The following is a 15,621-nucleotide window of genomic DNA, read 5'->3' on the forward strand; positions in this document are numbered from 1 at the left end:
AAACACAGTTTTTGCAACTGCCTCTATCTTGATGCTGATGAAATGAGACAGTTTCAAGGACGGTTCGCAATTGTCCTTGAAAATAAATATCTAGGAGAGCGCCACGTTACGAACCGTGCATGAAAATGCATTTAAAAGAACCACAAACAAATACATGACCACGCCCAAAAAGTAGAAAAAAATCCTTCACGCCCAAGTAGCCATCGCAATATCTCGCGCCACAAGCCATATGGGGCGTGATTGGTTGCTCCGAGGTCGGCGAGCCGGAACGGAGTGCCTGTGCAGGCTCTTTCCAGTCATGATGAGACTATACACTTTGTTGTATTTGGTTGTCTTTGTTGTTGGTCCAATACGAGACGATGCCGTGTTTGGTTGCATGTATGCATCAAAGTTTAACACATGGGCCCCTGCACCATGTGTGAATCAAGCCGTCCTGGCTCGCGAGGGAAGTGGAAATCGAGAAGATAGAGGCGTGCGAGGTGGAGGAGGGCAGAGGTATGAGACGAAGCAGGCAAAACGTGCGAGGATGGGAATCAAATACGGCCATAGTGCACCGAGCGGTGCCGGATGGGCCTTTGGACGGCCTGAGCAGGGCAACCAATCACGCCCATGGTTTTTCGTGGTGTGCGTGCGTGCATTCTTGAGGATTCAAACCCACCATTAGGGATGTTTTTTCTATTAACTTCTCTAAATCTTGTAGGTTATGCTTGGTTGCTTGCATTAGTTTGTATCCGGACTTACTCAGTGCAAGTGTGCAAGTTACTCGTGTCTAATTGCCTGCAAAAACCCTTATGCAAGATTGCACAATCCTCATAGCAATCCCATGACTCCATTAGTTCATACTTCATATGTCAGATTTCTTCATATTGAACAATGCAAATTAAATTTGCCGGAGCAAATGGGCACATAAAATGAAATATCCTCACTTGCCCATGAACCCCGTCTCTACTAGAACATGAAGGCAAGGGCAAAGCTACATATATAAGCAAGGCAACGAGGGTGCATCCATGCCAAAAAAAACAGTAATTATGATAAAAAAAAAACATTCATCATATACGTACACACCTCGTGGTAAAATCTTTGTACCACAAGACAAGGTACCTCCGAATTTACTCTTCCTCTATCCCTGCATGGAGCTGACGACATGCAACATAATCCAAGCAATCCAACACAATGCATTTCTGATGTACATGAGGACAACCAAACAATCACATATTGCATACATTTGTACTGGCTTAGGTTGCTACTACACAAGGTCTAATATGGGGTAAGAGTAATGCAAGCAATTAGCCACACCCATATTGAAATTTGAGCCTTCAAACTATCTCAGGAAAACAGTTATCAAAGATTTCATCCATAACTGCAACTTGGTTAAGCGTGTCTTCAGGAAATGACGCCCTTTCGCTGGCTTATCCGGTCCGGGTCCGGGAGCTGAAAAAAAGAAAAGAAAAGAGAAATGGAGATGCGGGGGATCGAACCCCGTGCCTCCAAAGCGAGCGCTCTACCATTAGAGCTACATCCGCAACTGACAACGCTTACTGTAATGTAATTTCTTAATTCAAATGATTAGGCAAACGCGGCGAATTATGATGAGCCCACGAAGACGAGGGGCAAGTCGCGGCCCGCATGCCATCTACGCTCCGGACAAGCCGTGCTCTTGTGGGCTGGGCTACGCCGGCCTATCGATGATTTGCGAAAGCCGAAAGCCCGTAATGTGCCCATGGTAAAGACACAAACGACGCGCTAGTCTAGTTCTTGACTGTACACCATTTACGAACAGCAAAGCCGCCAAGGGCTCCAAGTGTCAGAACGTCAAGAAATGCAGAATCGCCGGCCGAAGCAATGCCGGAACAAATCTACGTTGGGGACTTTTCAGACGAACTGGTCGTTGTCTGATTGCTCCCTTTGCTAGCTAGCTAGTAGCTCGATCGCATGGAGCTAGTAGTGCAGTAGGTGAAATTTTGACATTTTGTTACCCAAGGCCTGTTTGCAGGCAGACAAGTTCCACCCGTTCTGTAACGCTGTCTCGTACTTTTCCTGTAGTCCAATATGAGGATTGAGGAAGACAGAGTAAACCATTTCTTGGTTGCAGTTTTCCAGCTACAATGCTCGTCCTCCTACCGGCAAGCCAAAGCCAGGCAGCGTGAACAACAGTGACCTGTACAACTAAACTAAATAACTAATCCTCAGATCCAAGTGTGCTCTTCTGAAATCCTGCTTAACTATAGGTTATCTATTTATCTACTGTCAACCATGCTCCATGAGTCTGACACCTAACCATATCAACGCAGGCACAATCTTCCAAAGCAAAATGAATGCCCTGTTCGCTTGGCTGATAAGGGGCTGATAAGGCATGACTGAAAGTACTGTTGGCTGATTTATTGTGAGAGAAAAATATGGTTCGTTGGCTGAAAAAATACGGCTTATAAGCCAAACGAACAGGGCGGAAACACCCCTGAACACCCCCCCCCCCCCCCCTCCCCCCTAGCTAGCTCCAAATCTTTTGGTCTGGTTTGAGAAAGCACACCAAGTATGATCCGATAAGATAAGTGGGGTGCCAACGCAACCGCAACCCTGTCCCCCCCCCCCCCCCCCCCCCCCCCAGGCTCCTAGCTAGCTCCAAATCTTTTGGTCTGGTCTGAGAAAGCACACCAAGTATGATCCGATAAGATAAGTGGGGTGCCAATGCAAGATTGGCAGTTGCCGATGTCAGGACAGGAGAGATGCAACCTGTTCACACCTGCAACTGCAACTGCAACTGCAAGCAAGCTCCTATAGGCTATAGCACCGGAGATCACAGCACAGCGACCCAAAACCCAACGACAACCAGATATGGTTCTCAGTAGAGTACTGGCGCACCGAAAAGCTCCCCAGACCTGCAGGAGCTGCCGGTCCCGACTCCCGCCCCCCAACATATATACAGGCAGCTACTACCTCTTGCATGCTCACACTGTCACCAACACCGAACGATCCAGACCCTCCAACGACTGCCACGGTTTGCGGCGCACGAGCACACGCACTTGACAAAGCCAGCAGCGGCTGCTGAGAGCCGAATCAGCAGTGACACGGAATGGCATGTTGCTGCTAGCTGCTGCAGCAAGTGTATGCAATGTAAGCCGGGGGACCCTGAGCGCACCACGCCCGGTCGGTCGGCAACGTCGGATCGCTCGAGCCTTTCATGTGCTTTCGACTGGAACGCACAAACCAAGCAGAAAAGCTGCCAGTAATAGCTAGTCCGTGTTAATCTAGCGCATTACATTACATTACACAGGGAAAGGAACCAATCCATCCTTATCTGCCGGGGCCGGGGTGGAGTGGAGTTGGATAGGGATGGGAAGGTGGAGCCCCCGCGCACGCACGCACGCACGAGCGAGCGAGCGAGCGAGCCGACGAGCCCAGAGGCCAGATCGAGGTAGCCCACGCATGATCGGCGATTTCCCCGAGTAATTAATCTGCGATCGCATCGGCTGCAGATGCTTTCCGCCGTGCTTTGGCCGCCTTTACAACAGGCACGGCCGCCTTTTGCCGTCGGACTGCAACTGCAGCCGCGGGTGCGTGGAGGTCAATGTCAAAAGGCTTCTCCGATCGATCCTTTTCCTTTCGTTGTGACTGAAATCTGCGCAGCGCAGACGACGTTTAATTTGGATCAGTGCAAAGGAGGTAGGGCGACCACTAGGAGGAGCATGCATCAGGAGCCATGGCCCATGGCTTGGCTTGGCTTTCTATGGTCTCGCTCGCACGGTTGCTGCACCTCCTCATTAAGGAAAGAACAGTGTTGGTGTTCCTAGGGGGATCCCATGGGGCAAACACGCAAAAGTGCTTTAGTTTCCTCCTACCGGTCTGGTCGTTCGGTTCGGTCTCTGCTTGATTGATAAGCTGGCCACTTTGTATGATGAGCAAACATCATCAAGTACTATATACTGCACGTTAAGAGATATGGTGAGCAGAATGGTTTACACAGAGTGAGTGAGTTAGTTCTTGACTGAAGCTGAAGCCACCAGAGGCAAACAATGCCTATTGATCGAACCAACGAACAGACCTCGCATTGATTGGTTTCTACGTACCCAAAGCACCTAGAATTCTAGCTGGAGATTGAAAAAAAAAATGTGTTTGAACTAGGACTGGTGTTCTAGATGAATTGACGCTGCATTCAGTCCTTGGCCACCGCCCGGAAGTCTGAACTGTCTGAAGCATCAAGCTGATGGCAACTTCAGTTTTCCTGTTACGGAGATGGATGTACACACACCGTCTCCGTACCTTAGTGCTCCAGTTACCGCTCTTTATATAAAAATCCCTTTTTTGCGAGATTTCTTTCTACATCTGATAGAGCAAGGAACGACGGAGTGTTGTGCAAGTTTCCGCGCGCTTAGATTCCTCGGTCCCTTTCCTGTTTCATTCAGCAAACATGGTAGTACTCGCACGCTACCACTACCAGAGGAAAGAAAGGTCGCGCTCGTCGCCGTTGACCCTTTGCAGCCTCACCGTCACCGGCCAAGAGCTGTGCGAATAATCAATCAGGCCCTGTTTAGATGGCACCCAAAACCTAAAATTTTTCAAGATTCCCCGTCACATCAAATCTTGCGGCACATGCATGGAGCATTAAATGTAGGTAAAAAGAATAACTAATTACACAGTTTGCCCGTAATTAACAAAACGAATCTTTTAAGCCTAAATAGTCCATAATTGGACAATTTTTGCCAAATACAAACAAAAGTGCTACAGTAGCCAAAAGCCAAAAATTTTCGCATCTAAACGGGGCCTCAGTCTAGGGGCTGTTTGGCACAGCTCAGCTTCAGTAATAATTTTTTTTTTTTTGCAAAATGACTTCACGAGCAGCTCTCTGGTGAAGCTAAACTGTTTTTAAAAATATTTGTTTGATAAAACAGCTTCATCTGATAGACAAAAGGATAAAAAGACCCTAAGAGCATCTCTAAGAGTTTCCTATTTTTTTCTCCTAAAACTTATAGTTTTACAACTCCTAATAAAGTATTAGGATGAAAAAAAGAAAGCCATTTCTAAGAGTTTCTAATAAATTGCTTTTAAAAAATCAAATTTGGGTAGCTCAATGATGTCGGTGATTAGATAGACGCACCGACGTCGCTGTTCCAGGGCTTGGATAGATTTGCTAGTTTTGATGCTGTCCTACTCTCTGTTTTTGCTATGCATGGCAGGAGAACATCCCCATCGAGGAGGTCTTCCAGAGCCTCAAATGCAGCAGGCAAGGCCTCTCCTCGGAGGAGGCCGAGGCGCGCCTCGCCGTCTTCGGCCCCAACAAGCTCGAGGAGAAGAAGGTTGTGATATTCTGCTCCATCATTTTTCTGCTGTGTAACAATGGCGGATCGAGTCATTGATCTTTTTTCTTGGCGCGCGTGCAATGCAGGAGAGCAAGATTCTCAAGTTCCTCGGGTTCATGTGGAACTCGCTCTCGTGGGTGATGGAGGCGGCGGCGATCATGGCCATTGCTCTCGCCAACGGGGGCGGCAAGCCGCCGGACTGGCAGGATTTCATCGGGATCGTGTTCCTGCTGCTGCTCAACTCCTCCATCTCCTAATGGGAGGAGAGCAACGCCGGGAGCGCGGCGGAGGCGCTCATGGCCAACCTCGCGCCCAAGGCCAAGGTGCTCCGCGACGGCCACTGGAGCGAGCAAGACGCCACCGTGCTCGCCCCAGGGGACATCATCAGCCTTGGCAGAGCACAGCGAGCCATGGATGGCCACAGCCACAGGCACAGCCGGCCACAGGTACCCATGGCGGCCACCGACGCTACGCGGCCACAGGATCCGCGCGACTCAAGAGCCGCGTAAAGTTACGCGGAACTGGCTCAGTTTTTCCAATTGCCTAAATATTAGGAGGATGGATTAGGCACTGTTGGAGAGAGATTTTTTCTGATTTTTCTAAAAACCAAGTATTAGGAAGGCAAATAGGGAACTCTTGGAGATGCTGCCCTTTTCTTTTTCCTTTTTTTCTACTAGGTAGCGTGCCCGTACGTTGCTATGGGATAATTAATAATTTATACTAAAAATACACGGATCGCACGATAAAATAACAATACTATGAAATTAAATACCAACGTTAAAGTGACATTTAATCCAAAAAGCAAAGTTTATGAATTTAACAAAGTCACGGAGTGCGTGGCGTCGCAGGCTCACAAACTCTAGAGCTTTTAGAGATTGGGTCGAATCCAACCTAAAGCCTCGGAACCCTACATCTTTTCCTGGACGGGCTTCACTTCGGATACGCCGGTAGCAATATCAACGATCTCCAGTCGATGGACCAAATCATATGGATCCCCATACAATGGCTCAGACATATAGATTTTGTTCTCCTTATACTTTGATACACTTGTTCCACTAAAGCTTTCATTGAAATATTTAGACACGAACAATGTCTGATCACCGATGTCCCTCACCCTAGACCACTCCGGCGTACGGTCGTGGAGGTTGCACTTGTAGATCGCGCTACTGTAGGTGAAGCTCTGTGTCTCGTGGAACATGCTCACCATGGCACCCACAATGTGCAGCTCACCGTTTGATTCTAGGTAGCTGTGGTGGCAGAGTCCCGTAGGTGGCGACAGCGATGGCGGCAGCGTCGTGGTTGGAGTAGCGCCGGCGGCATTACTGCTGCAGACAGAGATTTCTCCAGTGCAGTCGATCGCCAAGAACTTGTCTTGACAGTGAACGATGAACCCCACAGAGAACTCCAGTTTGGTGTCGAGCAGCGTCCATACGCTGTTGACTCCAACCCGGCAGAACGCGACCTCCGTAGAGCACCTAAACAATGAATAAATGAATGCACACAGTACCATTAACATAATCAACAAAACGAATCAAGCTAAATTGAAAAAATAAAAAGAAACAAAATCATGACTTAAAGACTATACGCACGTCACTCACGGTCACCTAGATTGGGAACACATGATGCCTTCATCTCAAGCTGCATTGTAACACCCCTAGTGTTACGAGCTCGTTAAGCACCATGATTTAGGCCTAAGAAAAAATTTCCGAAGCGAGTTTCTTGGATTTTTGATTTAAAACGTACTTGCCGTGATAAGGGAATCATGTGTGATTTAATTTTTTGGACTAAAATCAACGCCAAGTTAAAATTGCTCAGTGCGTAAAGATATTTAGAAATATCGAACGACGATTCTAGCAAACGGTATGTTATATTAGATTAAGCATGAAAAGCAACTCTTATAAATAAAATAAAATCCATTAATAAATAGAACGATGTATATATATATACTCACGGGTTGATTTTGATAAGCATGAACTGGCAAGAGAGAGAGCGCAGTAGCTTTGTTTGTTTTTCCTAGCGTGCAGCGTACTCGCCTGGCACTGCTATTGATCACTGTCTCATTCTCGTCGTGGCTCTACATTTGCAAAGTCTACTCATTCGTCCGCATCCATGCTCACCGGCCTTTGCGTTTACTTCTTTGTCTGCCTTTCTGGTCTCTGCTGTCGCAGTCTTGTCTTTGTCGCCTCTGCTACGCCAAACCGTCTAGCTCCGCTGCTCATCTGTTTCTCTCAAATCAAGTTTCTCTGTTCTTGCCCGTGAAGTCGAGCATCGTGGCTGCATCGTTAAGTCCTTTCTAACTCGTCGACCGGACCACGTGCTCGGACGAGTTTCGCTCAGGTCTCCTCGCCCTTTTTCTCTGCGCCGTCTTCTCACCTTCCTGTGCGCGCGCTGGCACGCCACTACCGGCCATGGGGTGTTGTCCTTCCCTGTCCCCACGTCGCGTCTATGAAGTTGGTGCCCTCTCACCCGCACGCGTAGGCGCGCCGAGTCCGCACGTAGCTCCGCCTCGTCGCGAGCCACCTCAGCGCCTCCGTGGCACGCCATGGTCTCCATGGCCATGGCCACCGTGCTCTGCCCCTCGCGTGCGCGCATAAGCTCCTTGACCCGCCCGGGTCCTGTAGCCGTAGCGTGCCCAAGCCGTCGTGTCGTGCCCGCTCGGCACCTCGACGTCCACGTAGCTCCACCTCACCGCGCTGCCCCACTGTGTCTAGAGCCGCTGGCACTTCCCCGCGCCGCCTTGTGTCACCTCCGCCGCCGGCGAGCCACCGATTGGGCCGGCGGATTGATTCCCCGTCCGTGCTCTATTTTGGAGATGAAGAGAGGGACCCAGGGGTAAGAAACGAGTAGTTCCAGGGTTCTTTTTGCAATTTACATGACCCATATGAGCAGTAGTGTACTAAATAAGGAGAAGCGCATGGTTGTTTCTGCTTAATCGCCAGGCCTGTTGGGCAGGTCGCGCTTGGACCGGATTGTTGGGCCGCTTGCGCCCACGCGCCGGGCCGGCCTGTGGCCACCACGCCGGTGCCGCCCTCACCGCGCGCTGGGCCGGCCTGCTCGGTGCCCCGCCTGGGCCGCTCGTTGGTCCGGTCTACTGTGAGCGCCTAGGCTACGCGTCTGCTGGGCCGTATAGGTCGTGCTGGCCCACTTAGTTTTATAAAGCAAGTGTTAATTAGTTTCGAAAATAAACTTGCACAATCAATATAAAAATTTGTAGGTATCCAAAATGGTGAAATCAGTTTTGTTTAGTTTCTAAAATCAGGATCTACCTGTTAGTATATTTTGTTCACATAGTTTGATAATATTCTTGAAAGCTATATACTTAATTTAAGGTACTTAATATTATAAAAATAGAAACTTGTAGGAATTGTTGTGATAAATTGGTAATAGCGTTGGATCTGAAATTTTTACAGTAGGCTTCTAGCAATATTAGGTACTCACTGTAATTTTTGCAGCTATAGAATAATTAGTTGCTAGATAGATAATGATGCCTATGTCGAATAATGATTAAATTGATAGAATAGAAATAAAGAAACAACCTTGGTTTGTATAACTAAAATAATTGTTGGGAAATAACGCCTTATCCGACCACGTGTATATGTAGCCTAAGTACGATCGTCGCTAGAGCTATCTCATTAGCTTGTGAGGCATGATCGGATTTCTAAGCATTTCGGTTGTCGTTGATTATTTACATCTATGCATTTGCATCAATGCATATCATATAGGTACGATAATAAATCAACGGATCAATTGAAGGATCATTGAGAATTTAAAGATGGTATAATGGTATTCTCTCTAGGAGATGATGTAATGGGATTTCTATTCAGTTGATGGTGGATGATCTGAAGATGCAGATACTAACTTTTTAATATATATCTTACCCAGGCAAGCCCCGGTGCATATTCCGCTGTTAAATTAAATTGTCTATAACTCTGATAATATGATTACATTCTGTTATTGTAATAATAAATATTATACTCCGATGTTGTATTAAAAGTGATGTAAGAAATGGTTAAGAATAATGTAAGCTTTATTCTCTCATTTATGATCCTAATGGCAAAAATATGGATTTTTGGGTTCTCCTCTGGGGTGTGCCCGACGAAACTGAGTAATTTAGTGTCCTCCTTTGAGTGCTTAGTGTCTAATGGAAGACGAGCACTCCTAGGAGACATTAGATTATGCGGTTCTGCCACATGCATCTTTTCCTGTCTCCATGCAAAACTAAAACAATCAATATTTTTTCCATTCCTGCCTGCATGCAAATAAAAAAGAGAGATATGTTAGGTATCTAGCCAAATTATGTGTCTTGTGCAAAGATGGTGAGTAGGACTCTAGGGAAGAAAATACTTTGTAGCTTGGTGTTGAGGATCTGTCGACCACAGCGGTTTACCAAGTACGGTATTTGTTAAACTAAACATCAGCTCAACCATTCAAGTGAACATGAGAACAAGATCCTTTTTTATTTCTTTTGAGCAAACCTATGATAGACAAATGTACATTCATTAACTGAAAAAAAAATAATAACCTATGATAGACAAATGTACACTCATTAACTGAATAAATAATCAGACAAAGGCATAATCAGTGCCAAAAAGTAAAGTTCATTTCATGAGAGCAGAAGCAAGTCTAGACAGACAACCACATACATCTAAATGTTGGACATACATACGTATGTTAGTTTCTTGTGGAGCAATTTTTGCATAAATGTATAGCCATGAATCTAGCTAAAGCTTGAGAAGATAGTGATTGCATACATAAACCGGATGACCAACCTTGATAAATGTTCAAAAAATGCGGGATATACAGTGTGCCCGTGCGTTGCTACGGGATAACTAACAATTTATACTAAAAACACACGGATCGCACGACAATATAACAATACTGTGAAATTAAATACCCACATTAAAATGACATCAATCCAAAAAGCAAAGTTCGTAAAATTAACACGGTCACGAAGAGCACGACGTCGCAAGCTCACCGACTCTACTATATAGACCTTTCCAAAAAAATTCCGACTCATATAATTAACAAATAAGCAATGCCCCGCCACATTTTTGTTGACTATTCACTGTGTTTTTTAAGAAAACAAGTGATGGAGAGACATTGTTGGTTTTTAACTTTTTGTTTACATCATCACTAATCCAATTGAAGAGAGAGGACCATAATTTTTTTTAAGAAAACAATGTCTATGAATTATCACATTTTCAGAAAACTGAACTAGTTGTCATCTTCCTATTTTTGCCAGTAAAATTATCTGAGCTTTATATGTATAACCTGAAAACTGAACTGCTTGTCATCTTTCTATTTTTGCCAGTAAAATCATCTGAGCTTCATATTTATAACCTGGACTCAACATGGCCATGCCAAGACATAAAAAAGTTACCATAGTTATAATATCATTATATTAAGTTCAATAACATGGCAGCTGATTGTGCTCTGCATCAAGCATCAGTGTATCAATGCCAACCATTGACTCATCCTCTAGAGTTTATAAATGTAAGCCATGGCAATAAATTGCAACAATTCAGGGCAAGTTCAGTGAGAAATCTCTTTTTTCAAGGTTTAACTTCAGTGAGAAATCATCATTCTTTTTCTTGCCTGCCTACATCAGATTGTTCAAAAATAAACAAAGATCAATCCACAGACATTTTGCAGTGCAGAGATAACTTTGTGACCTGACTTGGTGTTGCTGTTACGGGAACACCAATTCAACGAGCGAGGTCTAGAGGTGCAAAGGCATGATGCCAAACATCTGAATACCATCTAGTGTAATAAAAAAATTAGCAAGCCAAAAATTCAGTGGCCATAAAAAAAGTTGACAAGAAAAAAAAATATAATATATTTTACCAGTAAAGTATCTAACATTGGTACACCAAGCTCATGAATTGAGACTATCAATAAATAAATAAGGCTCAAGCTACTTGAAACGAGATTGGTACAGACAAAGGGCTAACTATGCTAAAAAATAATGGCATCCAATGTACAGGCACACAATATCAAAAAAATAAATGATTAACTATATAACAAGAACGTCTGCAGCATCATGAACTATGGTTGTGTAACATCATGAACGACGAGCGATGGAGGACGGGCGACGTCAATCGGTCTACATATGCGAAGACGACGGCTTGGGTGCACGACTTAGGTGGCGTCGAGGTAGCGGCGTGGTAGCCGAGGACGACGGCTCGGGTGCATGGCGCGGGCGAACGGCGAGGACTACGGCGCGGACATCATGGAGGCGGCGGTGTTTCCAGGTGCACAATGCGGGCGAACGGCCCGACGTCGTGGAGGCGGCAGTGTACGTGGCGCACGGGGAGGATGACGGCGCGGGCGCACAGACCAGACGATGGAGCAGGTCGTGGAGGGGAGATCGCACGAGGAGGTGATCTTGCGGCGACCTTGCGGCGATCGATGATGCAGCCACAGGTGCATCCACTGGTAGGCAGACGGTGGATTGCTTCTCCACTACACGACGAGGAAGAAGTAGGTGCGGCTCGATCGTGCAGGGGCTTAAGGAATGGGGCGCGCGATGATCGTCTCCGTGCAGCGACTAGTGACGCGCTTGAGTCCTACCAAGAAGACGCGTTCGATCGTGCAGCGACGAGCGACGATGGTCTTCCGTGTTTGTAGTGCATGCAAATCAGGGTCAAGAATTTCATATTTGTGGCACGAGGGCGGTATGATCGAGCGTGAGACGTGGGTGATCGCTTTCCTCGTTTGAGGCAATTAGGGTCAAGACTTTCCGTGTTCGTAGTGCATGCAAATCAGGGTCAAGACTTTCCGTATTTGTAGCGCATGCAAATCAGGGTCAAGACTTTCCGTGTTTTCTTCGCACCAAATGACGCAGCATGTGGGTGATGTCGTGGGATCGCAGGCGTGGGTAGACGGACGAACCAAAACAAATGTCGCACAAAAAAATATCCACACTTTGTTCTTTTTAGTTGTAGGAGACTATGTTTCTTCCGTCGTTTCGTGCTCATCACTCGCCCCGCGTCCTGCGGCCATGCCCTACCCCGCGCCGACGGACGCGCTCGGCCATGCCGGCGGCCGTGCCAAGGCTTCGCGCCGGCGAGTCGAGCTCCGACGGCGGCCGCGCCCTGTGACTCTGGCAGCAGCTGCGCCCTGGGAGTCGAGCTCTGCCCCCTTCCCCGCACTGACGAATGCACTTGGCCCCACGGCGGCGATCGTGCCCTGCGAGCCGAGCTCTGCGCCCGGCCCCGTGTCGGTGGACGCGCTAGGCCTCGCGCCATGGCTCCGCACCGGTGCCCGCTCCCTGGCCTCGCGTCCCCGCCGCGGCCGCGCCCGGCCCCTCGCCGGCGCCCGCTCCCCGGCGACCCGTGACACCCTGGCACGACCTGGCCCCGTGACCTTGACGGCGGCGCGAAGGTGTGCCCCGGCAGCCCTCGCGACTGTGCCCTGAGGCCCAGCGGCCGCTCGCGAGGCAAGCACCGACGGCCCTGGTGGCTGTGCCCCGAGCTTCGGCAGCCGAGCACCCTCGCGACCGAGCAACCTCCGCGCGTGGCTCCTAGTGGCGGCACCCCCGGTGACGGCGCCAGGGCGGGCCACGCTCCGGCGGCCGTGCCCCCGGCGCACGCGCTCCTTCAACAGCATCGGCATCTACGCTCTCTCTCTCTCTAGTGGGCCCCACATGCATGGGGTGAAGTTGGGACAAGCTATTATTTTCAGCTTCAATCCAACTCATATCTTTGTGAGAGAAGAAGAAAAATAGTTTCACCCATAAAACTATTTTAGAAATGAGTATTTGACAAAAAAAAACAGCTCACAACAGCTTCAGCTCATAAAGCTATTGTGAGCTACGCCAAACAGACCCTATGTACGGTTACTCGAATGTTCTCAACTCCAAACAAACAATTCTTCAGCTCGCAGACTAACATACTGTGGAAAAGAAATGCTCAAACTTGAAAAGGATCCCTCTCTCCACGTACGTACATGGTCCCACATCGAACTTTACACGACAGAGGGGAGAAAAAAGAAATGCCACTTGATCATAAAGAAAAAAAAACAAGAGCAAAAGGAAAAGAAAAAAAATTGCACTAATAGCGAAAGGAAAAACAGATTGCAACCGCACCACCGAGCGACCAAATGCATGGCCTGCCCTCAGCACTTGAGCAGCAAGCAAACCATGGCATGCAAGCCACGGGCGTCTGACTCGGCGCGACGCGGACGAGTGGCCGGGTCCTCCGTGGCCGGCGATAAAGCGGCGGGGGCCGGGGATGGGAGGAGGACCCGGCGGCCGAACTCGTGACGGTGCCTCTGCGCCCCACCTGCCCCAATAGGCCATAGCAAGTGCCCCGGGCCGGGCCCGTCGTGCTGTGGAGGTTCCACCGCCTCGTCGAGGAGGAGTCACCATGCCGTGCTTTCTTTACGGCGACAATCACCGGGGAGCCCAGATTTGGATTCGGTGCGGATCTAGCAGGGGTCAGTCCAGCGACCGGTTTTATTGAAGGGTTGCTTCAACTGGGGGTCCTGGAATTCTCCAATGTTTGCTGCAGATTTTGTCAATTGTTGATTGACTTTGTGCAGGCGTGTTTATGTTGCTGTAAGTGCTCTCTCGCGTTGATTGACTATGTGCCGGCACTTTCTCAGCGAAGGAACGGTGTTTTTCTCTCACGACAAATCAGCATAAGCAGCAGCATAAGCCAAATTTCAGCGAAACAAACAGGGCAAGTATAGATTAATCCGGGAACACATTTGCATGTAGCTTCAGATTGCGAGGATGCAATTGCAAACACGTCGCCTATTTCCTGTTATACTCCCTCTCTAGAGCATGTTGCTGAGCACCAAGTCTGTCCGTGCAAAAAAACCTACCTAGCTCTTTTTTATAAGTGTATATTATTATCGTGCTCCCTTTTGCTTAGAAAAATGTTGATATAATGTTAGCTTTTGTTAAATATGGACAGTCAATTCAAGCAAGACATTGGTTATGCTATTTGTCAAGTGTAGAGTGTCTCAGAGATGATTTTCTTGTATTCCAAATGTTGTAAAAGGACCTCTGCATATATTTTTTTCTTTTTGATTGGTTCTTTTAGATTCTGTTTCTTTTTTGTTGGTTCTCTGCAATCCCTTTTTAGGAAAAAAAATCAGCGGAGGCTGTCCCATGGAACATTTATGGGCAACCACCATGGATTCACGACACGTGTCTATTCGCATTGTAACAGAACCGACCAATTATACGAAATTAAGTAAGAAAATCATCCGCCAGAGCAGACGATTTAGCAAACTTAAGCCCGTATAACCCGGTAGTCCATGAAATCACGAAGGATTTCAAACCAACTTCCATTCCAGCCAAGATCGTAATAAGTTTAGCGGTCACCATCACATATTACATAAAAGTTCACAATCTCAGATACATCAGAGTTTCAACATAGTTATTACAAAACCAGTTCGAATAAAAGTAGCGGAAGTCATTTGTTCAAACCACACACACTCACGCGGAGTTTAAATATAGTGCCAGCGAATGATCATCTCCAACAAAAGCATCAGACGAGACGTAAGGAATGACCATGCCCATGGTCCTAAGCATCACCCATCGCAGGATAAAGACAGTTGATACAGTAGCCATAATACATCTGCCCATCTGCAACAAGTGGGAATAAAACCCTGAGTACGAGAAGGTACTCAGCTAGACTTACCCGACATAACCGAAAATAAGTGACACCAAGGATTATGAAGGGCTTTATAGTAGGGTAGCTGACTCATTTGCAAAAGAAACATTTTTAGCCTTTCAAGAACCTTCCTAAAAGTATTATTGTCAATTTAATTATTATTAACCTGTCGACTAGATTTGCACCTATACTAGAGTAAACATGTGATTAAGCAGATAATGATAACCAATGATCATCAAACAACTTCTATATTGTCATATTCATTATAACTGTCCAAGTGTTCCATAACCATTTACTACGATGAAGTAACTCAAGTCAAGTGCTCACTATCCAGCAGCGATGGCGATTCGAATCGATTCCTAACCAGCTGGTGATTTATTCCTTACACAAACCTCACTCACCCACTAAAGTGAGATATTGATCACCGAGTCAACTTTCCAGGTATCTCGAGTTTGCCAGGAACCACATGTACCCGGGGGCCGACCAACTGCACTTTGGTCTTATCATCTCGCCCCCGTGTCCTACCACACCTGCTCCGGCACAGTGCGCTGCGGGCAATCTACTCGGCCCGAAAAATCTCCCAGCTTCGCGGTCGGAAGGTACTTTATCCGGCCAGCTAAATGTAAGGCATGCGTTCAACATGACTCGAGGCCCAACAACGGTCGGTCCTTAATCGACACAGACGGAAACACTACAGTCCAAAA

This window comes from Miscanthus floridulus, chromosome 8 (genome assembly GCF_019320115.1).
Source record: "Miscanthus floridulus cultivar M001 chromosome 8, ASM1932011v1, whole genome shotgun sequence".
In the NCBI taxonomy this organism is placed as follows: Eukaryota; Viridiplantae; Streptophyta; class Magnoliopsida; order Poales; family Poaceae; genus Miscanthus; species Miscanthus floridulus.